The following is a 26,714-nucleotide window of genomic DNA, read 5'->3' on the forward strand; positions in this document are numbered from 1 at the left end:
ACACGGACATATTCCTGTGACCTGCGGTCCTTGGAGAAGACTCCCTGGCCCCTTGGCTAGGGTCTTCATGTGAGTAAATCCTGAGGAATCTTCTTTTTGGGTGTTCCCTGGCCGGTTCCAATCCAATCCTTCTAAAGAATATAAAGAACTAAGCTTTCTGGAGAGAAGAACGTGTCCTTTCCCTCACTCCCTTCTGGCTTCTCTGAGGGGATGGGAAATCCAGCCGGGGACGGGCAGGAGGAAGGCCAGAGGGATGAGAGGGCACAGAACAGGGAGGCCAATCCCACGGGCATCAAGTGCTTGGCAGGGTTTTTCACTCTTTCTTAACAAGGCAGGTGATGCCTCTGGCTGCCTGGGCATGGGGTGGGGGTGGGGGGTCGGCCCCTGTCCCTCAGGGCATTATCGCCTTCCAGCCTCTACTTCCACCAGGAGCCCGGGTCTCTGTGGAAGCAGACAAAATAAATCCTAGGCCTGGAGTCAGACCCAGTTTCCAATTAAGCTTAACTCCTTTCCTGTGCTATGTGACTTTGGGCAACTCACTTTCCTCATCTGTAAAATTAGGGGAGGATTAATCCAGGCAATTTTGCTAAAATGCCGAGTACTGAGCCCAGTGCAGAACAGATGCTCAGTCCATGGTGTTCCGTTTCCCCTTCCCCATCTAGCACACCTTCCGGTGTGGCTGCTTCCTTGACAGTCACTTTGGGGTCATGTTCATACCCCCAACTTCTGGCCTAGGCCCTAGAACATAGGTGATGATCCACACATGAGTATTGAATGAATCTTTCCAAAATCCAGATCTGCCTTTTATTCTCTTGTATCCCCAAAACTTATCAGTGGGTGTTCATTTCCTTCAGAATTGCAGCCTGAGCTCTTTAGCCTGGCATTTGAAACCTCTTGTCATCTGATCCCAGAATCACCACCTCCCAGTACTCAGAGCCTGGGTGACTGGGGCCCCTTCCCTGGGCCTTGCTTTAGGAGGTTCCACTCTGGCCTTCCGGCCAGGGCCACCCCCATGGGGCAAACAGTCTGCAAGGCCAAGGGGACAGTCCACCCAGAAGCTACACCTCCTCCTCTGGACTATGCTTTGGGATCTGGGCCCCAAATTTCCTGTTGAATGGTCTCAGGTTTGGTTCCAGTGTCTACTTGGGCCTCTTGCCTGGGTCATCTTATGGCAGTTGGATCACATTTCCGGTGTGTGTGTCCCTAAGTCTGAGGGACGGCCAAGGGGTAGCTACTTGTGGCCACCTGTGGATGGTGCTTGGCCATATTTACCGGAGGCCCCACTTGTGCTCCTGAGGCCCTTTGTAGAGTGAGATGGTATCAGTGTTGGGAAGATAGGAGATGGGAGGATGACATGACCTCCATTTGTATGCTTGCCCTGGGCCCAGCAGATGTTAATTAGTTTAATTGACAGAGACAAAGAGAGAGAGAGAGAGAGAGAGGAAGAGAGCACAAGCAGGGGGAGTGGCAGAGGGAGAGGGAGGAGCAGACTCCCTGCTGAACAGGGAGCTGACCCCAGGACCCTGGGATCATGACCTGAGCCAAAGGCAGATGCTTAACGGGACTGAGCCACCCAGGTGCCCCCACCCCCCACCTTTTTTACTGCCCTGCAGGAAAGAAGGTGCTCAGGCACCGATGTGGAGAGGTGTGAATGTGGGTTCAGAGGCCCCTGTGTTAGGGACTCTCGTGTTCTCTGGGCCTGGAGCAGTCCTACTTGTGGGCATCACCCCTGGGCAGGAATGGGCTGTCCTGTCCATGGGGAGGAAACATTCCAGAGGAGGCATTTTCTGGCCTTGGAGTGGGACTGTAATGCCAGCTGTAGCTCTGCTCCAATTTTTGGTGCTGCCAAGGAGCTGGTGAGGGAAGACCCCTGCAGAAAGGGAGAGCAGGGACAGTGGGAGCTCCAAACCCCGTCCAGAGCCAGGACGCACTGAGTGTTGCTGGCTGGGGCACAGGGAGCAGCCCTAACGAGGGGCTTGGCCAGCTCACATCAGCTCCCAGCTGGGCTTCACTCACCAGGTGACATGAGAGGCTGGCACCTAAGAGGCCTGGACTCAGCCCCCAAGTAGACTCATAGCAAGGGTGGCATTCGCAAGAGGAAGCACAGTGGGCCTGGCACATGACCCCAGGCCTCCTCCTTTTCCCTTGTGAGGGTACTTTATCCAGGTATAATTCATATACAAGAAAGCGTTCCTATTTCACATGTACAATTTGATGAATTGTGACAAATGTCTACAGTGGTTTTACCATGACCACAGTCGTGATGGAGCACATCGTCATCTCCCTCGTGTCCCTTTGCAGGTGTCCCCTCCCTCACCCCCAGGCCCAGGTAACCACCGACCTGTTTTCCCTGTGGTCCCGCCCTTTGTGGGATTTCACACAGGTGGGATCACACAGTGATGTCTTTTGCGTCTGGCTTCCATCCCTCACCACGATTATTGTGAGACTCAGCCATGCTGTGTCATTCATTGCTGAATAGTGTTCTGTTGTGGAGAGGCGTCACACTTGGTGCATTTGCCAGTTGATGGAGGTTTGAGCTGGTTCCCATTTGGGGCTGTTACATATAAAGCTGCCGTGAACAACTGCATACAGGTCTTTGTGAGGGCCTATGCTTCCACTCCTCTTGAGTGAAGTTGCTGGGTCCCACGGTAAGTGGATGTCAAGTGTTGAGCAAAGTGGCTCTCCTATTTTGCCTTTTCTCCAGCAGGGTAGGAGGGTTCCAGTTCCTCTATATCCTTGCTAACTCTTCAACCCGGGACTCCTGCCCCCAAAGCCCAAGGAGCGGAGAGACCGTGAATTGTCGAGGGCAGGTGGGTGGCACAGGCTTGGCTGGGTGGCTTATCTCTGTGAGGATCTTAGGCTGGCGGAGTAACCTCCAGGGATATGAAGCTTTGTGTTGTCATTTTGCAGATGGAAAAGCAGAGGCTCAGAAATGGGCAGGGGCCTGTGTTCCCCCGGGAGGGGTTCGGTGCTAGTGCAGCTGAGAGGAGGCCGGGAATGGAGGGGGATTAAGAGCAGAGATCTTGGAGTTGGCTCGGCCCCAGATTCTAGTCTTAGCTTAACCAGTTACCAACCTCTCTGAGCCTCTCCTCTCGCTTCTGCAAAATGAGGACAAAAACAACCTCACAGGCTAAGATTGGGAGGAATTAAGTGCCTGGGGCTCGGTAAGTTTAAGGAACATTTATTGAGCAGCTCCTATGTGCCAGGCACTTGGTACGGGGGGGGGGGGGGGGGGGGGAGGGTAGAGTGGAGAATGAGATAAACATGGTCCCTGTGCTCCTGGAGCTTACAGGACAGTGGGAGGAGAAGGATTTCAAAGAAAGAAACTCACACACACACACACACACACACACACACAAACCCTAATTATAAATTGTGACGAGTGTTGTTTGAAGGAGCCCGCTTGTCATCTACTTCGGATGGGGCGATCAGGCTCTCCAAAGTGATGACGCTTAAGGTGAGGCCTGATGCTGGGGAGGAGCTGACCACGAGTGGAGGTGGCGTTCCAGGATGTGGGAAGAGCAGAGGCGAGGGTGCAGAGGTCGGGAAGGACCGAGCCGACTTCAGGCGCAGGAGGAGGGGTCCGGCCCGGCAGAGATCCAGGAGAGAGTAGTGTGGGGACATGAGAGGGATGTGACACGGTCCTGGTTGTGCTGAGCGTTGCAGGGGGTTGGATTTTACATGAAGAACAGATTTATTTTAAACCCAGTGAGTGTCGGCTGTTATTGTGCTTCCTCCTATTTTCCATCCCGCAGGGGCCTTAATTCCCAGTTCGAGCCTTTTCCGAAAACCCGATGCGGGCAGGTGCAAGGCTGGGGTCCGCAGCCAGCTGAGCCCGGGCCCCCACCCCGACCCCTCCGGCAGGCCTGGCAAGCCGAGTGGCACCAGCTGGCGGTGGGGAGGGTGGGGGAGACCATCTGCTGTTCTCATTGTCCATCAGCCCATTGTCTGGTCCACGCCCTCTGCTCTGAGGACAGCGGGGACAATGGGGGGGGGGGATGTGATCTGCGGGCTTCTGTTTCCCCGGCCTGGCCCCTCGCCCCCACGGTGACACCAGGAGAATGCCCCCCTGGGGGTGGAGGCAGGGTCTCTGCCAAGCAGGAGGCAGCACCACACGCATCCCTCACCATCTCCCTGGCAACCGCAGCTGCCAAATTGTTGGTTGGAGGGGTTTTTTTTAGCGTCCCGGGTGGGGGTTTTCTCCTTGCATCCCCTCGAACGGTGGGTGCTGTTGGGAGACGACGGGCTTATTGCCTCCTGAAGGCCCCAGCTCCTGGCCTGGTGACTCTGGACGCCTCGGGCCACCCGGGAGGCCAGCGCGGGAATGCGCCAAGTGGGATGGAGCACTTGCTCAAGATGCCAGCAAGATGGAGACACCAAAATAAACTCAAATGATACCCGAGACAAAGCATTCATGCTCTCATCATCCAAAAAAAAAAAAAAAAAAATCAGAACGTGGTTAACCTTTTACTCCTTTTATGTTTTAGGGTTGTTTCTGTTCGGACATGCAGTGTGGGGGGCACCACGCTCTTCTCACCGTGTTGGATCCTCTGGAGGCCTGGACCTGGCCCTCAGGGGATGTGAAGGCAGAGAAGCAGACCCCTGGCTCAAGCTTGGCCCTCCATGCCGAGAGAGTCGAGTCTTGCAGGGCAGTTGGAGAGCTGACTCGTTAGCTGCAGTGCAGGTGCTCTGTCTGGCATCCCGGAAGCCGAGGGGGTCAGCTAGGGATACAATAATAACCGATGTTTATTGAGCATTTACTATGTGCTGCGAATTGCCTTCTGTATTTTAACGCGTTTAATCTTCACAGCCGATCTGGGAGGTGAGTATGATTGTTATCATGCCCATTTTATAGATTGGACCACTGAGGAGTGGAGAAGTTAAATACGTCACCCAAAGCCACACAGCTCTTGGGCGACAGAACCAGGGTTTGCACCCCGGCAGCTGGGCTCCCCGTGCCAGGCTCTTACGCTCTCTCTCTCTCTCTCTCTCTCTCTCCCTGCCACCCTGGTTCCTGGTGGGCTCGTGCATAGCTCCTCCCTCAGGAGGTGAGCCCAACCCCAGGCCCACGCCAGGCCAGACCCCTGGGGAGATAGAAATAGGAGCCCAGGCACCTCTCCAGGCCACCCCGATGACTTGGCAGAGCCTGTGGTTGGGCGCTAGCCTGCCCTAGGTTTGCGTCTCCGCTCCCATACTTCTCAGCTAAGGTGGCCTTGGGCAAGCTGCGTCACCTCCACGGAACTCATTCTCCCTTTCTGTAATTTGGGATAACAGCCCTACCTTCCTCAGGGGGACGGTTAGCGTGAGCCCTGAATAAGTTGACATATGCCAAGCACCCAGAACAGTGTGTGCCCCTTGGAATGTGCTCGGGGAATGCTAAGGGTGGCTGTTATTCTTGCTTTGCTCCCCCCACCCCACCCTTTAGGGTGATCGTGAGGACTGAGTAATGGGTGAAGGTACTTTGTACATGGGAGACAATTACACAAATGTCAGGGCTTGGTGTGACTCATATAAATACGGGGCGTTCAGTCTGGATAGCAGGAGGGGGTGGGGGCTGAGACGAGAACCAGCTTCCTGGGTGCTAGGTGCCACGTGCCAGCTCAGTGGGATGGTCGCAAGGCCACCGGCAGCTGAGAGGCACGAGAAGGCTGCCCGTCTGCGTTGCTCCCTGAGCCAAGGGAAGGCGCCTGGGGCGGGCACCCTCCAGCACATTCCCTTCCCTCGTGGGGCCTCAGGATCCCCATCTGTAGAATGGGTGGTTGGGGGACGAGCTGATTTCTAAGCACCCCCACCCCCACCCCGCGCCGCGCCGCCGGCCCCGCTCGGATCTTCTCTGACTCTGGGAGAATGAGCGAATGTGTAAAAATGAAAGTGGAAAGCAGACACGTGGTGCGGTGGATCTATTGCAAAAGTGTGCCCAGTTCTTCCCTTCTCCCTGTAAGCACGCCATCGACAAATGACTTTGCAGCTTCTCCCTTCAGGAGGTGGGGTCTGTGTCCCCAGCCCACGGGGCTCGGCTGTCCCGATGCTTTGCTTGGGCTGATGCAAAGTGGAGGGGGTGGCACTGCGCTAGCTCCGCGGGTGCCTCCCCGTCCGTCCCTTCCTCTCGCTCGCACTCTGTCCCTCTCCCTGACCCTTGGGACCGCCGTGCCTGCAATCCTGGGCTAGCCTGCTGGAGGATGAGACACATGTGGCCCAGTCACTTGTGTCATCCCCGCTGACAGCCCGCCGCTAATTGTCAACCAGGTGAGGGTGAGACCATCCTCGACCCGCCAGGCCAGGCCAGGCCAGGCCAGCCGCCGGCTACGGGAGGGAGGCCAGCAGAGGAGCGCTAAGCCCGGCCCAGAGCAGCAGAGCCGCCCGCTGCCCCGCAGGCTGGTGAGAGGGGAGGAGGTGAACTGTCGTGTGCATCGCAGGCTTTGTGGTTGTCACTCAGCTTTACTGATGCTCGTCCGCAGATAATGGATACGAGGGTCGGTGGGGAGAGCGTGGCTTTGGCCCACTGCATGACCTCTGCTGGGGACTGGCTGTTGCTCTCCCTGGGGTCGGGGCAGGGGTTGGGGGGCGTGGGCAGGTGGGGTGGGTTCTGTGCAAGGCTTGGGACCTTAGGTTCTAGGTGGAGAGTCATCCGTGCTTTCGATTCCAGCTTTCCCACTTTCTAGCTGCATGGCTTTGGGGGAGTTACTTAATGGGGAGGCCTCTCTTTTCTCAAACCGGGTGATTCGTAGGAACCCCCCTTTGGGGTTGTCCTGTGGACTGACTTAACAAATGTAAAGCACTTAGAGAAACTATGCCCGTGGAAGAGTTTTTAGGGGTTTAAGGTTTGCAGTCAGGGGATGTGAGACTGGAGTCCTGTTTCTCCCCACTCACTGGGGGTGTGACCTTGGTCCTTCCTAAGCTGCCCTGCCCTGAACTGGGACTCTGATAGCATCTTCCTCATCACTGAGGTTGTGGGCTTGGCATGGTGCCTGTGCCAGGGGGTGCTCAGGAGGCCTCAGTGTTGGGGAGCTGCCTGCTGCTCCTGGTGACATGGGATCTTGGAACCTGATGTCCCCTGGAGACCAGTTCTAAGTCTGATTCTTCCGATCAAAGACAGTGGAGCTGAGACCCAGATGGGACTTGCTCAAGGTCACACAGCGTCCATGGAGGGAACCTACACATTCTGACCTGTAGCCCAGAGCGCTTTCCACGGTTCCAGGGGGGTTGTGCCCCTGAGAGGTGTGTGTGTTCCAGGCTAGGGGCTCAAAAGAGCAGACAAAGCTCGGCCCTGCAGCCTGTGCCATACAAGCCACATGAAGGAGCAGGTTCTTCCTGGAGGGCGAAGCCTCTTGCTGACCTCTCCCATGAGCCCAGCCAGGACTGGTGCAGAAGAGCTCCCAGAGAGAGGGGGGCTTGACTCCTGTACACCGGGGTCAGGATGTGTAGGTGGCGGGTGACACAAGTGACACAGGCCTCAGTAGGAGCACAGAGGGCACCAGAGCCTAGGGTTCTGCCCTGGGTATCCACAGGGACACGGGGGCAGAGCCCACTGGGACAGAAGCAGACCCAGGCCTCCTGATCCCCCATCCCGGGGATTTTGCTTAGCTCTCCTCCCCACCTCTGTTCCCTGCCACCTCAGGCTCCTCCTGCCCCGTGGGTGTGACAGAGAGGGAAGGAGCCAGGCAGTTTGGAGCCTGCCCCACCCTGGGCCTCAGCCTGGCTCAGGGAGCCTCCCTGGGTGCCTCCAGCCCCACCTCTGTCTTGGATGATTACAGGGCTGCGGGGCCTGGCTGCGGCCCAGACACTCCCTCCTGGGTCCTCTCGGGGGGAACTGGTCCCTGACCTCATTGTCTGTAGGGGACCGGCCCACAGCTGAGTCAGAGGTACCCCCACCCCAGCCGGCCTCTGCAGATGACCCTCCAGGTCTGAGCTTGTCCCCAGGGCGGAGGCCAGGGGTTCCCTGCCTCCTCTGTCCCTCCCCCGGAGCGGGCCCTGGGGGGCTGAGGGTGCTGTGGCTGTGTGCATGTGCTCTTCACAGGCACGCCCTGTTTGTTCTGTGTGCTCACTGGGGACGTGGCAGGGGTGTGTGTGAGTGTGTTCCCGTAAGTTCTCCCTGTACCCTCTTCTGTCCAACGTGTGGGCCTCCTGCAAGTGAGCTGTGTGCACAAGCCATGCGTGGTGTGTGTGCATGACGGAGGTGGGGCGGGGGCCTGTCGGGCTCACACCCCCGGCACTTCCGACTCGCGCTCTGTGCGTTGTGTGTGATCGGAGTGTGTGCACGTTGTGTGTGTGTGTGTGTGTGTGTGTGTGTGTGTGCATCATAAGCACACCATTTATTGGACATGTTGTGAGTGCACGGAACCAGGGGTTGTCGGCACTGGGGGCGAGCTTCAAGTTCCAGGGCCGTGTGTCCTGTCTGTCCCCACCAGCCTGGCTCAGATCCTTCCACGGCGCCTGCTCGCACAGCTCAGACAGGCCCAGGGAGTGGAGATCGTGTGCAGGGAGCCGGAGGGGAGGCGGATCACCTCAGGCTGGCTCCTGGGTCGGAGGCTGGTGTCGCTCAGAGACCTTGGCACCTGCATCCCTACTGGCAGGGATGGGGCGGGGGCAGGGTCCGGGGGACTCCTCTTGGCCAATCTACCCCTTCATCTTTGGCCCCCAAAGATCTTTTGCCTCTGGGACCCCTGATGTTTCCCTACATATAACAGGTCCTCGAACCTCCATGCAGGGGGGCTGTGGGATCCTGGAAGCCCCTTGGTTGCACTTGACCCTACAGCGAGGTGGCCTGAAACCCAGGTCTGTGGGCATCAGGTCCCAGGTCCCCCAGCCATTGCCCCCTCTTGCCAGAAACTCCTGCAGCCACCTGATGGGATTGGGGAGGGAACGGTAACAGTATGGAAGCATATCCATCTACCCATGTGCCCTCATGTAATCTAGGGCATAAGACACAGCATGGTCTCCTCACCCCCACTCCAGGGCTGCCATGGCAACGCAGAAGTTGGCTCACCATCTGCTGCCTGTGGGGACCTCACTCAGGCCTTTGCCATGCTAGGAATTTGTGTGGGGAGGCACCCGACCTGATCTGGGGCGGCTATTGGGCACATCTGGTGTATTTTGGCCCTGGAGACTTTGGAGATGATGCAGCCTGGGGTCCCTCTGGCTGCTGGAGGAGAGTGGACATCAGAAGAGCCCATGGTTCTCCCTGGGATTAACCTCTCCTGGTAACATCTTCTCCCAGGGGAGGGTCAAGGACTTACACTAGAGTGTAAATGACTAACTCCTTCTGTAAGAGCAGTGGGTTGAGGGAGTGTAGATAGTTGGATAGTTCGGCTTTAATAGGAATAAGAAGCTTCAATAAAGCAATTATCAGTAGAGAAGATGCAGGATGTGAGAGGGAAGTGTAGGGACGTTAAACATTTAAAAATTCAGTTGTGAGGGCTCCTGGGTGGCTCAGTCGGTTAAGCATCTGACTCTTGATTTTGGCTCAGGTCATGATCTCTGGGTTGTGAGATCGAGCCCTGAATCAGGTGGGGAGTTGGCTTGAGATTTTCTCCCTCTGCCCTTCTCCCTGCTCGAGCTCTCTCTCTCTCTAAAATAAATAATAAATAAAATCTTTTAAAAGAATACAAAAATAAGAATTTAGTTGCAAAGGTGGTTCTGGGTATATGCTTCGGCCACTGTAAATCTGTATTTTTTTTAAGATATTATTTATTTATTCATGAGAGACAGAGAGAGAGAGGCAGAGACACAGGCAGAGGGAGAAGCAAGCTCCCTGCAGGGATCCCGACGTGGGACTCGATCCCAGGACCGCGGGATCAGCCCTGAGCCAAAGTCAGATGCTCAACCACTGAGCCCCCAGGTGCCCGGGGCCACTGCAAATCTAACTTGTCCCTACGAGTTGGTGGGAGTAGGGGAGAGACCTGTGCCTCATGAGGCCTTTGCCTCTGCCAGGAGCTGAGTTTTTTCTACTGGGCTCCGAGATCCTCCTACCCCCACTTCTGGCTCCTCAACATTTGTTTTCCTTGGGAAAATGTTCTCATGTTCTCCCTTGGATTCTCTACTGAGTGTGAAAAGAGCAGTGGAGAGGAGGAGGAAGTCAGGATTCCAGGAGAGGAGTGAAGTGGGGGTGGGGCGGGTGGAGGGGAGGGCTGGGTGGAGAGGGAGAAAGAGAGAAAGAGAAGGGAAGTTGAAGGAAGATGAGACCAGGTGCAGGGTCTGTTTGACTCCCTGGTCTGTCCCTAGAGGGCACGTGAGTGTGGGCGAGTAGCTTCTCCCTCACTGTGCCTCAGTTTCCTTATCTGTAACACGGGTCCATCGCTTCCTCGGGGCGGCTGTGAGGACTGGGGGAGGTGCTGGTGGGGGCCTGGCACCCTGAGAGCACACAGCATTGCTTGGGAACAGCAGTCTGCACCCCTGGCCCCTCTGCCATGAGTTCTGTGCCAGAGAGGAAAGTTTCCAGACCTCCCCCCCCCCCCCCCCCCCCCCCCCCCGGGGCCTTCACTCTTCTTGGAGGAGGAGGAGGAGGACGAGGATACTCTGGCATTGGAGCCTGTCTCCTGCCGACCTGGGGTCCACCGTCTGCCTGAGTGAGGAACCCCCTCCCACAGGCCCTGGGCAGGTCCCACAGGCCTTCTCCTCGCCAGGCGACATCCACAGGCTGGGAGTAACCCACATAAATCGAGGTCGGTGTACTGTGCAGAGCCGGTGTACTGTGCAGAGCCGGGATGCCGGAGTCCTCCACCTCAGGGGCCCCCCGGCCCAATCCCTGGCCCAGGAACTGGGACAACCCGGGAGATAAACAGGGGAGTCATTCTCAAAGGCGGAGCCCACCTCCTGGCCACGCCCAGCACCCCGGCCCAGCCAGGCCCCAACAGCACCCGGCTTGGCTCAGTAGGGAAGATGGGAGGGTAGAGTTCCCAGGGGGAAGGTGGGAGCGGGGCAGGATAGCAAACCCTCTCCACCAATGAGCTCCTTTCTGTGAAATTCTAGCATCTGCAAATTTATTTCTGCCAGCAATTTACCTTTTCTGCAAGCAAGAGAAATCTGTTCTTGTTTGTGAGTCACTGCTTTTTTTTTTTTTTTTTTTTTGAAAGATTAGAAAAAGAAGCATCTGTGGTTGGGAATGAAACAGGGGGGTGAAGTTCAGTGGCAGGGCCAGTAAAAATAAAGCTCCGGCATAAAGTCTAACGGTCTCACTCCCATTCAACCAGAGAGATTATTTTGTTGGCTGGAGGTACATGGCTTTATTAATATCCACGCAGCATCCTTCTTGATAAAGCAAACATTTTCTAAGCACATAAACTTCGAAGCTTAAAATCGAAGGCTCTATTTGACACGATGCAATAAACTGGAAAATGTGCTGTCTGTACAAACCTATGAGAAAATATTAAGCCATGTTAGAACGGTCTGGGTAGGAGTTCAGCACTGGATGCACAGCTGAGGGCTGGAGAAGGTGGCGGGCCCCTGTGTCCCGGGGTTAAGGCTGTGCCACCATCCTGTCCTCTGTAGGGGACACTGCCACTGGAAGACCCCCTTAGGGGTCCCCTAGGGACTGCACTCCTTTCCCCTGGGTGCCTTGGTCAGGCTCCTCAGGCCACACTGCCTGGAGTTGCAGAGTCTGCCACTTGTCCTCCAACGTGCCTGCTTCTCCAGCTCAAGACTACATTTCCCAACCTCCTTTGCAGTTAATCTGACCATGTGACTGGGATCTGGCCAATGGGATGGGAGTGAAAGAGTGCCATAGGCAATTCCTGAGTGTGCCCTTCAAAGGACTAGAGTGTGCTTCCCCTTCCCCTTCCCCCCTTCCTGCTGCTGGAAGACCCCTCGGATCCCAGGGTGGAAGCCACACGTGGAGGCTGGCAGGGCTGTCCTGGACGTGTACCTCTGGACTGTCATATGAGAGAGGAGGAACCTTTTACCTTGTTGAAGCCAATGTATTTTGGGGTCTATTTGTTACAGCGGCTTATTTTGTACCTCACCTTCTTTGTGTGGCAAACACAACTTGACAACTAGCCTAAATCCGGAGTTGCTTATGTGTGGTCCCACAGCAGTTTGTTTGGCCCGTGGTTCAAAGCCCGTGAGACCTGCCTTCAAGCCCCTGTGCTCCTAACTTTGGGCAATTTTTTTTTTTTACTTAATCTCACAGCACTGGGAAGATTTCAATAGTAAATGCCTTTTACATGGTGACCCTGGGTCCACAAGCATATGTCCCTGGGGCAGAGCTTAGCCTCATTCCATGTGGTGCCCTCCGACAGCTTCTATTCCAGTGGTTCTCAAAGTGTGGTCCTTGGGCCAGCAGCATCAGCATCACTTGGAAACTTGTTAGAAATGCAATTTCTTTTGTCCCATCCTGGACCTGCTGAGTCAGAAACTCTGGGGGGTAGTACCTGCCAGTCTGTTTTAACAAGCCTCCTGGGTGGTTCTGATGCAGCTCAAGTTTGAGAACCACTGTTTTACTGCATTTTTTAAAAAAATGCTAGTTATCACCTATTAAATTGATCTCATAACCCACTAATATGAGTCAGACTCATGTAGGCTCAACAGATGTCGGTCTGTTTTCCTGCCAAGTGTACATTTCTCTTTCTTCTTCGACTTCCAGAAATTTCAGTAGAGGCAATATCCCTAGTCCGTGGCTCCAAGGAGAGGTCAAGACCCCTGGTCCTTTGATGCCGTGGTTGGTTCAGGGATGAGCATGGGATACTTTCTGTCCAATGAAACCCGACCCTGAGACTTTTGTGGCAACTATTGAGAAAGGCCAGCTCTCTCCCCAGGAGTCGCTGAGCTGTAGGAGGGAAGCGCAGGCCCAGGTCACTGTCACTGCTTCTGCACTGGGGGAGAGGCAGCCTGATGCTGTAGGCACCTCAGGGGAGGGGAGCTGAGGGAGAGAGGAGGCGGTGTGCAGATGCTTTCGGCATCCAGCATCTCCTTAGGCCTGATCTCAGGCACAGCTGCCGGGGTCCACCTCGAGCATCTCCAGGGCTGCGGAGGTGGCCCAGCCAGAGCACAGGCACAGCTCTGCCACTCGGGCATGTCCATCCCCACTTCCAGCCAGTGTCGTAAGGGGCTGGTGGCGCCATGCCCCCCCTGCCCCTGCTCTTCAGAAAGACAATGCTGGGAGGCAGCGTGCTTCTCAGAGATTCCAGGGGAGTCCAGCCCATGTTGTTTATCGCAGCAAACGTGGAAACACACCCTTTCTATGCCTTTCCTTCTTCCTTGTCCCAATCTCCTCTCTCTCTCCCGTTCCTGCTTTCTGTAATCCCCTCCCAAATAAACCATCGGCATCCAGGTCCCTATCTCGGGCTTGTTCTTACCAAAACCCAAGCTAAGACAGATGCCTGTTGACATTTGAGCTTTTGGGTCCAGCCATACATGAAACAAACTCTACTCCTGGACTTTCCAACTGGAAAGTGAGCCAAAAAAAAAAAAAGTCCCCTTTTTTGTTCTGTGTATTAGTTACCTATTACCAGATGGAGAAGAGTTACTATTACTGTGCAACAAATCACCCCAACCTTCGTGGTTCTGGGACCACAGTCGCTGTGGGTGAGAGATCCAGGAGTGGCTCACCTGGGTCCTCTGGCTCGGGGTCCCTCATGAGATTGTAATGAATGTGTCAGCCTAGGCTGACTTGTACCTGCATCTTCTCAAGGCTCGACAGAGAAAGGACCTGCCTCTGAGCTCACGGCTGTTGGCAGAATTGTGTTCCTTGGGGGCTATTGGATTGAGGCCCTTGGTGCTTCGTTTCCTGTTCCTTCCTGTGTGAGCCTCACCCTGGGGCAGCTCACAGCACGGCAGCTGGCTCCCATCAGAGCTAGCCCTGGAGGGAGCCAGAGAGGGCAAGCCAGCAGCGCAGAAGCCAGGGTCTTTTATCACTAAATTTTGAAAGCAACATCCCAATACTTTTGTTGCATTTAAAAAAAAAAGATTTTACTTATTTATTCATGAGAGACAGAGATAGATAGAGAGAGAGAGAGAGAGAGAGAGAGAGAGGCAGAGACACAGGCAGAGGGAGAAGCAGGCTCCACGCAGGGAGCCCGACATGGGACTTGATCCCGGGTCTCCAGGATCATGCCCTGGACTGAAGGTGGTGCTAAACTAGGCTCCCTAGTTGCCTTTTTTTTTTTTTTTTTAAGATTTTAAAAATTTATTCATGAGAGACACAGAGAGGGAAGTGGAGACACAGGCAGAGGGAGAAGGAGGCTCCCCACGGGGAGCCTTATGCGAGACTAGATCCCAGGACCGTGGAATCACAACCTGAGCAGAAGGCAGATGCTCAACCACTGAGCCACCCAGATGCCCCTTTTGTTGCATTTTTTAATGTTGGAAGCAAGTCCCTAGATCCAGTCCAGTGTGCCCTCAAGGGGAGGGGATTACACAGGGACAGGAAGCCAGGGAGTGGAGATCATCGGGAGCCAGCTTAGAAGCTGCCACCACGGGTCCCTTGCTGTTCTCTTTAGGTAGGACTTTTCTTCCTTTCTTTCTTTCTTTCTTTCTTTCTTTCTTTCTTTCTTTCTTTCTTTCTTTCTTTCTTTCTTCTTTCTTTCTTTCTTTCTTTCTTTCTTCTTCTTTCTTCTTCTTTCTTTCTTTCTTTCTTTCTTTCTTTCTTTCTTTCTTTCTTTCTTTCTTTCTTTCTTTCTTTCTTCTTTTTCTTTCTTTCCTACTTTCTTATTTTTATTTTTTTTCTGCCTGATTTTCATCATGCTTTTATGACACCTCCTAATCTTTATTTAATGTTTATTCTATGTCCAACCCTTCACAAGACCTTCATCTGCGTGATCTCATGTAATCCTCCCCTATGAGATCAGACCCAAAGCATCCTCATTTTGTAAGATTAGGAAACCGAGGTGCAGAGAGGTTAAGTAACTTGCCTGAAGACACACAGCTTATTAAGTAGAGTCATTGGAATTCATCAGAGACAAGGTCTTTACTTGCCAGGGGATCAAAACCTCCTCAGCCGGGTGAGCATAAAAGCATCCAAGGAGGCTTGAACAAGTTCATTCACTCAGAGCCTTAATCCTCTGCCCTTTCACACGGGTCTTAAGTTCCTCACCCAAACAATTTCCTGTTCCTGAATTTTCATTACTGCCAGAGTTTGTAAATCTTCTTTGGGTCGGGGAGGCACTGGGGAATGCACTGAGGGCTACGGACCTTCCCCCAATCCAAAAAATACACTCATGCACTCAGATCTGTATTTGCCTTATGATTTCATGTGGCACCTGACTTCTCAAAGGGCCTCAGGGTGCCAGGATGGACTCTCATTGGCTCACCTTGAGTCATGTGCCCAGCCTGGAACCAGTTACTGCAGCCTTGGGAATTTGGGGCTCTGGGTGGCCAGATCCTTAGAGACCAGGACATCCCGTCCTCTCATTTTACAGATGGAGGGATTGAAGCTTAGAGGGGAAAAGTGACTTGCTTGAGGTCACACAGCATTGGTGGGCACTGGTCAGACTCATGTAGTCAAGCCTGACGGTCCCTTAGCCCTCAGGTTCCTCCCCATTGAGGAAGTGGCTGACCCATTAGTGTCTTCCCAGCCACTTGGTCTGGGCCTGGCACACAGTAGGCATTTACTTATTCATTTTTAAAAGATTTTATTTTTTTTATTCATGAGAGACACACAGAGAGAGGCAGAGACACAGGCAGAGGGAGAAGCAGGCTCTCTGCGGAAGCCTGATGCCAGACTGGATCCCAGGATCCCTGGATCACGATCTGAGCCAAAGGTAGACGCTCAACCACGAAGCCACCTAGGTGTCCCTAAAGTGGGCATTTAATAAGCACTAGGGACAGTGATCTGAAAAGCCCCCCTGAAGGGTACAGAGGCTGAATCCATGTGACTAGAAATTGAAGTAGTGTTTACCCTATGAGACCCGGAACACTGTGGATTATCCACACTGTGGATTATTAGGTATCCCACGAAAAAGAGGAGGGGCTCTATGAGGAAGTAAGTTTGTGAAACACAACATGAATTGATTTCTTTACATTTGAACTTCTCAGAATTTTTGATAAGCTCAGTGCAGTAAATCCCTCATGAGGATTTGGCACGCAGTGCTTCCCAGGCTTGTCTGACCATACAATCCTTTTTATTAAGTGGGATTAAAAAAAAGATTTTATTTATTTGAGGGAGAGAAAGAGCATAAATGCAAGAGCAAGGTTGGGGCGGGGGCGGAGTAGGGAAGGGGCAGAGGCAGAGGGAGAAGCAACTCCCCGCTCAGCGGGGCTGAGATGTGGGGCTCCATCCCAGGACCTTGGTTAACCAACTGAGCCACCCAGGCACAGCTATAAATCCCCTTTTAAACCCTGCTTTTCCTGTTTTCCCCAATTTTTTATATATCCAGCTTTCATAATTATTCAAACTTTTGCCCCGTTAAGTGGGATTTTTTAAAGGATTAGTGTCAAGAAATATATTTTGGGAAATTCCAGACAGAAGGATCAGCAGGGACCAGGGTGGTAAAGGAAGGCTTCTTGGAGGAGGAGGCACCTCAGCTACATTCAAGGATAGGAGGATTGGGAGATTCGGCTGAGAGCAGGAAAGGCATCCCACATGAATCACAGGAGAAAGCACTAAATGTGATATAACACATATGAGTTGAAAGACTTATACCTGTCAAAACTCTGTTGGAGACAAGCATCAGAAGTGCAGTTCAGACTGACTTAGGCAAAATGGGAAATTCATTGGTCCATGTAACCGATTTCAGGCATGGCTGGATCCAGGTGCTTGAACCCTGCCCGTAGGGATAAATATTGGCTTTGTTCTGAGGCAGGCTCTCTTCCCAGGGGTACCTGGTATCTCTAGGCTCACATGCTGCCAGCTAGCAACCTCAGCAGGAAGTGAGATGCTTGTTATAATAATTTCAATCAGTGTCGCAGGATGGACTCTTCATTGCCTCTGCTTGGGCGATGTGCCCAGTCTGGAACCAATCACTGCAACCTAGGAGATCTATCTCGTGCTCTATTGGCCAGATCCTTAGAGATCATCGCATGCCATCCTCTCATGGGTAGATGCAGAAATTGGAAACCAGAGAGGAAGAGCAACTTTTTCAGGGCCACACAGCAAGTGAGTGGCAGGAGCTTCCAGTTCAGGGGCTCTTTTCTGTTGCAACTGGTTGGGGAGGGCGGGGTGCAGTTGGAGGGTAGGGGGGCACTTAGACCAGTGTGGACTGGTGTCTTTGTGCTTCGTGCTGAGTGCTGTGGGGGAGCCCTGTCTCCAGAGGAGGCTGGAAAGGACAGGAGTCCAAGGCCTTGACAGGCCAGCAGACTGCAGGCCCAGCCTTGTGGCTGAGTTGGCTCTGAGCACATGTGGGATCGGCTGTGGCCGGTACAGAGGTGAGTAAGGGGAACGAACGGCTCCCTGGTGGGGATGGGTTGGGGCAGGGTGTGCGTGAGGAGGATCTGTCAGAATGGTGGGGTCTGAGGCCTGGGGTGTCTCACCAACTCCTCCTTCTCCCCGCATTTCCATATCTAAGCTGTTGTTAGGCCTCTTGATTCTTCCTTCTAAATACCTCTAAACAATCCACTTCTCTCTGGTTCTACTGATCCCACTCGAGTCCGAGTTACCATCATCTTGCACCTGGTGGCTGGCAACAGTCTTTTAAATGGTCCCCCCACTGGGCACCTGGGTGGCGCAGGTGGTTAAGTGGCCTACTCTTGATCTGAGCCCAGGTCTTGATCTCAGGGTCCCTGCTGGGTGTGGAGCCTACTTAAAAAAATGTCCCCCCTGGGCAGCCCCGGTGGCCCAGCAGTTTGGTGCGCCATCCTGGAGACCCGGGATCGAGTCCCACTTCGGTCTCCCTACATGGAGCCTGCTTCTCCCTCTGCCTGTCTCTCTGCTTCTCTCTCTCTCTGTGTCTGTCATGAATAAATAAAAATAAAATCTAAAAAAAAAAAAAAAAGTCCCCCCTTCCATTCTTGCTCCCCTGCTGCCACCTCACCTCGATTTAGTCTCTTCGTAGAAGACTGGATGTCCTTCCAAAAACTCATATCAGATATCATCATTAAAATTTTCAAGGGGCTGAGGACAGCAGCTGAGGGAGCTGGGAGAGGGGGTTCCAGACCTAATCTCAGGGAAGACGTGATGTCGGAGCTGAGATCTGATGGACAGATGTCCCGGTACGTGTGAGATCATTCGTTTGCTAACTGAGTGAATGAACGAATCTGCACATCTGCATCTTTGAGGATGTAGACGTCAGGGGTACGTGCGTGTGTATGTGAGTAGATGTTAGAAGGGATCCATATCCATTTATGTGCAGAATACGCCGTGCATAGTATAGATGCACACACAAACAGGTGCACTCACACGAGTATTAGTATGTGAGTACAAGTACGGGTTTTCAGGGTAGACGCATCCCGAGGCAGCATCACGTAGCGGAACCAGGCTGCCTGCTCGAATTTTCACTGTCACTTGTACGTCCTGGGCAAGTTAACCTCTTGGTCAGTCTGTTCATCAATAAAATGGGGAAAAGAATATCATCTCGCTGGCTCGGTAGGGCGCCATAGAAGCCCCTGAGCCAGGCACCCAGGTGACTTATTTCAGGAGAGATGGTAAGGGAGTGAGGGAAGCAGGTGGAGCTGGAGGAGGCGTTAAGCCGAGAGGCAGGTTCATTTGAAGAGTTGCCTTGGCCTGACCCCTGGCAAGTCCTGAAGCCTGAATGATACCGTGAGGTTGGCCCACCCGAGGGAAGGAGGTCAGCTCTTGCCAGTGGGCCATTGGCTGGCTGTACCCAGCCTTCCATGTGGAAGAGGAAATAATCTGTGGGGCATTTTCCGGTAAGGCCCTTTGGGCCGGCTGAGGCCAGTACTCGGAGCAGGGGGCAGCCCACGCGCAACACAGCAGCCGGGGGACCATGCACCAGCAGCCTTTACTGAGCTTCTGGGGACAGGTGGCATGGGCCTCCCCCTCAAAGCTTGTTATATGTGCAGAGTCCCCACCAGCCCTACCCCAGACCTGCTGACTCAGAACCCGCATTTTAACACGATCCCCAGACCTGAAAATTCAAGAAGCACTTGCACAAAGCAGTGACCTCATAGGGTTTGCCGTGAGGCTTCAAGGCGGTTAAGGTACAGAAAGCACTTAAAAAGCCCGTAGCACACAATGAGTGCTCTTAGCATCATGGGTACTGAGGTGTGTTGAGCTCGTTTGCTTATCCAGATACTTGTGTGCAAATAAATGTGTGCAGGGAGGAGGGCTGGCTACGAAATTTGCTGGATTCACTGCAAAATGGAATGTGGGCCCCGTGTTAAAAAAAAAAAAAAATAGACGGCAGACAGAGCCTTAACCCCAGGCGGGGAGGGCCCCTGTGAGATCGGGGCGCTGTGTGGGGTGCTCAGGTGGGTGGCCGGTGGCTTGGGGATGTGCAGGTGAGTTTTGGGGGCCCTGCGATCGCTGGTTTCCTTTCTACCCACCATCCTTGTGGTGCGAGAGGGGGCGAGGGCAGTCTGGGTGACGGGTGCAGGCTGAGCATATGGCCTGGGGGGCCGGGTCTCCTGGGTGCGCCCCTCCCCCCCAGCAGCCGGTGCGCGTGTCGAGCCGCCTCGGGGACTTGGGGGGATCGTGAGAACTGGCGGCTGAGAAATGTTCTCTCCCGTCTGCACACTGCGAGGAGAGCGTGTTCCCCCCTGCATCGTGGGCACCCGTTCCCGGAGCTCTGACTGCTCAGTAGAAGGGGTGTGAAATTTAATTTGCACTAATTACCCCGAAGTGGGGGGCGGGAAATGAGCTGGCTCCGCGCACGTTTGGCCTCTGCTTCGGTGCCAGGGTGGGGGTGGGGCGGGGTGCCGCTGCCATGGCAACCGCAGCTGCTGGGATTTGGGGATGTAGGTGGGGGAGGCTGGGGCAGGCCTGGGACCTTCGTCCCCGTGACTGTGTGTGTGTGTGTGTGTGTGGGGGGGTCTGTGGGGAGGAGGGGAAGGAGAGGGAGGGAGCCCCTCGCCCTGCTGCAGCTGGGGGAGGTGCTGGGGGGAGGTCAGCAGCTCAGTCCCAGGGGCCGGAGGGGCTGTCCCAGGCTGGAGGATTCCGTGGGGCAGGGGTGTCCCTCTGAAGGCCCCCGGGCTTGGGCTGAGCCGGAGGGCAGACAGCCAGAGGGGCAGCCCGCGGAGGGAGCACTGCGGGGGAGGATGCCCTGCGGGTCTCCTCTCGCTGCTGTCCCACGCTTTGCTCAGCCTCAACTCTCCTCCCCTCTCCTCCCCCCCGGCGCTCCCTCCTCTCCCTCCCTCTCCCCATGGACTCTCTTTCCTGCCACCACTAGAGGGCGCCGAGGCGCCACGGTCGCCCTTGATGTCTCCACCTGGGCCCCGCTGTGGGCTCCTGGATGGGGTGGGCGAGGAGGGCCTGCAGCATCTGGGCCCTCAAAGAGCCGCGCTGATTCTACTCTGTTTGGAGCCTGGGGCACGTCTGTGTTAGGTCCCCAGGACCTGTCCCTAACAGCCTTAAGGGGCAGGGGGTTTGGAGGGGAAGAGGGTGTTCTGTTCCCTTGGGCTCTGGAAGGAAGAAGCCTGGATTTCCATCCCAGCGCCCTTACTTCCTCCTGCATGGTGACCTTGGGCAAGTCACCTCTCCAAACTACACTTTGGTGGTTTTTCCTTTCTATAAAACGGAGCCAACCAATTCCACCTCAGTTGTTTTGAGAATAAGACAGAGTATGTACAGGCTCACAAGTGGGAGCTCTCCTTTTCTGTGAGCCAGTCAGCAAATGTTTGTTGGGTACCTACTAGGTGCTCGGAACTCTGCTGGGCGCTGGGGACAACTGGGAACAAGGTGGGCACAGGGCTTATCACCATGAAGCTTTCAACTTAGCAGACATGAAATTGTTATAGGTAACTGCAAAAGTATTTGAAGATCTTTACAAGTTCTTAAGTCGTTATAAGTGTGTGTGATGTGTTGCAGAAGAAAGTTCTGGATGCTGTGGGAATGAGGATCGGGCAGCCTGACCGGGTCTGACATTCAAGCTGAGATCCAAAGGAAGCTCAGCTGAGTCACAAGGGAGGCCAAGAGGGGAGGGTCTTGCAGGCAGAAGGAACAGCAGGTGCAAAGGCCGGGAGGGAGGAGGAACAGGATGCATTCCAGGCTACCCATGGTGGAGGGGGGTGAGAGGGAACGGGGTGTGAGATGAGCTGGAGGGTGGGCAGGGCTGGGCACCTGGAGGAGATGAGTGCAAGTGCAGCCCTGGGACAGCAGGAGTTCAAAGTAGAAAGCCTGGGGGCCCTTTTGTGACAGAGGGGGTGAGCATTTTGCAATGGACATCAATGTATCTGAACAGGGAAGTGGATTTTTTGATTCTTCTCCAGCAGTCTTGCAGCATCTAAACATAAAACAGACACGGGGAGAGGACATCTTGGTGGTGGCATCACCACGCCGGATCTCAAATGGGGATGGGGGCAGTCATCCAAGTGGACCAGGAGGCTAAGCCAGCCTTGCAGCATCCAGGGGGAGGACTGAGAGTCAGGACCCGGGGCTCTAGGGTCTTTGCACCATAGGTGGGCTCAGTCTACCCGGCTGTGACTTGAGCAGAGCTGGTCTTGCCTGCCTCCCAGCTAGCCTGTGAAAAGCAATTGTGAACTTCTTGCCCATATGGAGGTTTGCAAGTGCCGCAGTCAAGATTTGCCCCATTGCCCCCAGTCCTGAGCCAACACAAAGCTACTTTCTGTCTTTCTATGCTTCTTTGTTCTGGACATGTCGTATAAACTGGTCATATAGCATGTGGCCTTTTGTGGCTGGCTTCTTTCACTTAGTGTCATGTTTTCTTTCTTTCTTTCTTTCTTTCTTTCTTTCTTTCTTTCTTTCTTTCTTTCTTCTTTCTTTCTTTCTTTCTTTCTTTCTTTCTTTCTTTTTGAGATTTTATTTATTTATTCACGAGAGACACACACACACACAGAGGCAGAGACACAGGCAGAGGGAGAAGCAGGCTCCTCACAAGGAGCCCAATGTGGGACTCGATCCCCGGACCTGGGATCATGCCTTGAGCCCAAGGCAGACTCCCAACTGCTGAGCCACCCAGTCGTCCCTTGTGTAATGTTTTCAAGGTTCACCCGTGTTGTAGCATGGTCAGTCCTTTGTTCCTTTCTATACCTGAATAGTGCTCCATCGGAGAGATAAACCACATTTGGTTTATCCATTCCTCAAATGATGGGCATTTGGGGCCTTTCTGCCTTTTAGCTATTATGAACAAGGCTGCCATGAATGTTTGTGTGCAAATTTTTGTGTGGACATAAGTTTTCATTTCTGTCGAGTAACTTGTACGTAGGAATGGAATTGCTGGGTCATAGGATAGACTTGGGTTTAAACTTTTGAGGAATGGCAAGACTCTCCTCTAGAGCGGCTGCATCGTTTTACGTTGCAATTAGCAATGTATGAGATTTCCAATTTTTCCCTGTCCTTGTCAGCCTTTGTCACTATCTGACTCTTTGATTATAGCCATCCCGGTGGGCGTAACGTGATATCACTTTGAAGTATCAATTTGCATTTCTAGGGTGGCTAATACTGTTGATTATATTTTCAAGTGTTTTTGGACATTTGTATATCTCTTTGGAGAAATGATTATTCAGATCCTTTGTCCATTTTTTAATTAGGGTTTTTTTTTTAAAACACCGAGTTGTACGAGTTCTTTAGATCATCTAGTCCCTCATCAGACTTATGATTTGTAAACACTTTTCTCCCATTCTGTGTGCTTTCTTTCTGCTTTGTTGATAGTATCCTTTGAAGTACAAATTTTTGAAATTTAGATGAGGTCCAATTTACCTATTTTTTGTTGGTGTTGTTTGTAGCTTCGGTGTCACATCTAAGAATATATTGCTAAATCTGAGGTCATAAAGATCTCACCCTTTCTTCTAAGAGTTTATAGTTTCAAATATTACATTTAGATCTTTGGCCCATTTTGAGTTAATTTTTTGTGCATGGTGTGAGGTAAGGGTCAAACTTCATTCTTTTGCATGAGGCTATCCAGTTGTCCCTGTACCATTTGTTGATGGGATTCTCTCCCCCTCATTGAATGGTCTTGGCACCCTTGTCAAAAATCAATTGGCCATAGATGTATGGATTTATTTCTGGACTTTCAATTCCATTCCATTGATCTATATGTCTATTCTTGTACCAGTACCACAGTGGTTTGATTACTGTAGCTTGGTAGTAAGTTTTGAAATTAGAAAGTGTGATTCCTCCAACTTTATTCTTTTTAAAGATAGTTTTAACTTTTTGAGGTCTCTTGCAATTACATGTGCATTCAATTTCAATTCTTCTACTTCTATAAGAAATGCCATTGGGATTTTTGTAAGCATTGCATTGAGCCTATAGATCAATTTGGGAGATATTGCCATGTTAATAGTATTAAATTTTTTTCTTGAAGGAGAGAATGGGGGAGGGGCAGAGAGAGAGAGACTCTTAAGCAAGCTCAGTGCTGAGCATATGGAGCCTGACAAGAGGCTTGATCTCACAACCCTGAGATCATGACCTGAGCTGAAATCAAAAGAGTTGGCCGTTTAACCAACTAGCCACTCAGGAGCCCCAATAATATTGTTTTAGGATCCATAAATATAGGATGTCTTGTGTTTAATTTAGGTCTTTAATTTTTTCTTTTCTTTTTTAAAAGAAGATTTTATTTATTTATTTGAGAGATAGAGCATGAGAGAGAGGGAGTGCTAGCATAAGTGAGAGGGAAGGGCAGAGGGAGAGGGAGAAGCAGACTCCCTGTTCAACAGGAAGTCTGATGCCAGCCTCCATTGATCGATTGATCGATCGCAGGACCCTGGGATCATGACCTGAGCTGAAGGCAGTTGCTTAACTGACTGAGCCACCCAGGCACCTCTTTTCTTTTCAAGTTTTTTTTTTTTTTTAAGTGTTTATTTATTTATGTAATCTCTACATCCAAGGTGGGACTCAAACTCCTGATCCCAAGATCCAGAGTCACATGCTATTTTGACTGAGCCAGTTAGGTGCCTCTAGGTATTCTGTACCTAGAGGCACCTTCAGTTAAGTTTTTTTGGTTTTCAAAGTTTAAGTTTTGTACTTCTTTTGTCACATTTATTCCTAAGTATTTTATTTTTTGATGCTAACTAAATGGAACTGTTTTCTTAATTTCATTTTCTTTGTAAGTATGTAAAAATACAATTGATTTTTGTATATTGATCTTGTATCCTGCAACCTCGCTGAACTTGTTTGTTAATTATTAGTTTTTATTGGGTTGCTTAGAATTTTCTATATATATGATCATATCTGTAGAGGTATTTTACTTTTTTTCTTCACTAAGTGCCCTGGCTAGGACCTCCAGTACAATGTTGAATAGAGTGGTGAGAGTGGATATCCTTGTTCCCTATTAAATTAAATTAATTAATTAATTCAGAGAGGGAGCAGGAGAAGGGGGAGAGGGAGAGAGAGAATCTTAACAGGTTCCACACTTGCATGGAGTTCAACATGGGGCTTGATCTCATGACTTGGAGATCATGACCTGAGCTGAAATCAAGAGTCAGACACTTGACCAACTGAGCCACCCCAGGCACCCCTATCTTGTTCCCAATTTTAGAAGAGCAATCCAGTATTTTACCATTAAGTATGACGTTACCTGTGGATTTTTCAAAGATGCCTTTCATTGAGTTGAAGAAGTTCCCTTCTATTCTTAGTTTGTTGAGTGCTGTTTTTCTTTTTAATCATGAAAGGGTGTTGGATTTTGTCAGATGCCTCTTCTGTGTTTATTGAGGTAATTATGTGACTTTACAAAGTCCTGTTAATACTGTGTATCACATTAATTGATTTTTCAGATGTTAAACCAACTTTGCATTCCTGGACTTCATCTCACTTGGTCATGGAGTATAATTCTTTTTATATATCGCTGGATTTGGTTTGCTAGCATTTTACTGAGGATCTTGCATCTATATTCATAAAAGATATTGGTCTATAATCTTTTCTTGTGATGTCTTTTTCTGATTTTGGTATTGGTGTAATACTGGGGTTGTCTTTATTTCTCCTTTTTTGAAAGATGGTTTTTCTGGATATGGGGTTCTTGGTTGGCAGTATTTTTCTTTAAACACTTTGAATATGTTTTCCCACTGCCTTCTAGCCCCATTGTTTCTGATGAGAAGTCAGTTCTTAATTTTGTTGAGTTCCCTTCTAAGTGATAATTTTTCTCTTGCTGTCTTGGAGATTTCCTCCTTATCTTTGGCTTTCAGCATTTTTGCTACTTTGCATTTAACCTTCTTGGAGTTTTTAAAACTTCTTAAATCTATAGTAATGTTTTTCATAATTTGGGAATTTCAGCCATAATTTGAATTTTTTTCTGTTCATTTCTTTTTCTCTTCTCTTTCTGATACTCACATTATGCATGCGTTGGTGAACTTAATAGGGTTCCTCCACTTCCCTGAAGCTCATTTTCTTTTGTGCTTTTTTCTGTTTTTTGGATTGCATAATCTCTACCAATCTATCTTCAAGTTTGCTAATTATTTCTTCTGCCAGTTCCAATCAACTGTTGAGCCTCTGTAGTGAAATTATCATTTCAATGATTGTACTTCTCAGCTCAAGAATTTCCATTAAAAAATAACTTCTGTCTCTTTTTAAATGTTCTCTATTTGATGAGACATTGTCATTATACCTCCTTTTACTTCGTTAAGCAAGACTTTCTCTAGTTATTTGAAAATATTTATAATAGCTACTTAGAATTCTTTGTTAAATCTGACATCTGGTTACTCTCACAGGCAATTTGTTGCTTGGCTCTTTTCTTGTGTGTGGGCCAAAATTTCTTGTTTCTATGCATAACTTGTAATTTTTTTGTTGTTGTTGGAAATTGAACGTCTTAAATAATATATGATAGCAATTCTGGTCTCCTTTGAGGCTATGGTTTTTGAGATCACTGCTTGAGATTTGTTCTGACCCCAAGAAGACTCTTCTTATTTGTCTCCTTCCCTGGTTCTCTCTGATAAACTGGTCAGTTTATGATTTAGCTTAAATGTCAAATGAACCCCCTGGTCTCTTCTTAATTGTTTTTCACGGCAATATTTATTAGTTTTGGAAGTGTCCTTAAGCTTTAACTTCTCCAGTCTGTTTTGCCAATGAATACAGTGCTTTTGAGACAAGTTTTGGAAGTCTCTATTTATGGTCTCTCTCTCCCCTTGTGCAAGATATCTGAGCCAGGACTCTGGACCTGGGTGTAGGGACAGTGGCACTCATCTCTCTGAGTGACATCTCTCCTTTAGGAGCTGGGTACTTGATGGACTGGGGGCTGGCTATGGCCTCTGGTCTTCTCGATTTGCTTCTCTTGGCGTGGAAACTCTGCTTTATGAATGAGCCAGGATGAGGGTGATTGGGGACCCAGCATGCCACACACAAGGCAGAGCTTCCATCCCACTGTATGGGCTGGAAAGAAGAAAAGAGCCCCCATGCCTCAGCTGCACTCACCTAGACAGCCTGTGCAACAGTACGCTGAGGCAGGATGAGATATACCAATATCCTGCCCTTCCTGGGAAGACACTGCAGGCCTTCAACAGGGAACTGGGGAAGAGAGAACCCTGTGCTATTGACTATGCCTATCTGGAGTGGAGTTTCCGTAATGCTGAGCTGAGAAGGAAGAGGGAGGAAGTGGATCAAAGTTCAAATGCTTCAGACTCTTGCTGTTCTTAGAGTTTTATTAGGTTTTCTTGAATGAATGTTTCTTCATTTGCTGTGTGCCCTTAGGACCATTTCCACAGACTTTAAATGGTTGTTTTAAAATAATTTTCAGCAGTTTCATTGGGAAACAGATCTGCAGAGCTCCTCACATTGCCATGCC

General features: G+C 51.3%; 2 long non-coding RNA genes across 2 annotated transcripts in view; both read left to right on the forward strand.

Moving 5' to 3' along the window:
• LOC112659925 (uncharacterized) overlaps positions 1-26,714 on the forward strand; it is a 122,652-nt gene that overhangs the window by 24,237 nt on the left and 71,701 nt on the right. The gene's annotated exons all lie outside the window — the stretch shown is intronic.
• LOC125754450 (uncharacterized) lies at positions 490-4,760 on the forward strand. The gene is made up of 2 exons (XR_007408704.1): positions 490-2,648; positions 4,488-4,760. It is a non-coding gene; the product is annotated as an uncharacterized LOC125754450 (long non-coding RNA).

Source organism: Canis lupus, chromosome 2, assembly GCF_003254725.2.
Source record: "Canis lupus dingo isolate Sandy chromosome 2, ASM325472v2, whole genome shotgun sequence".
Taxonomy (NCBI): Eukaryota; Metazoa; Chordata; class Mammalia; order Carnivora; family Canidae; genus Canis; species Canis lupus.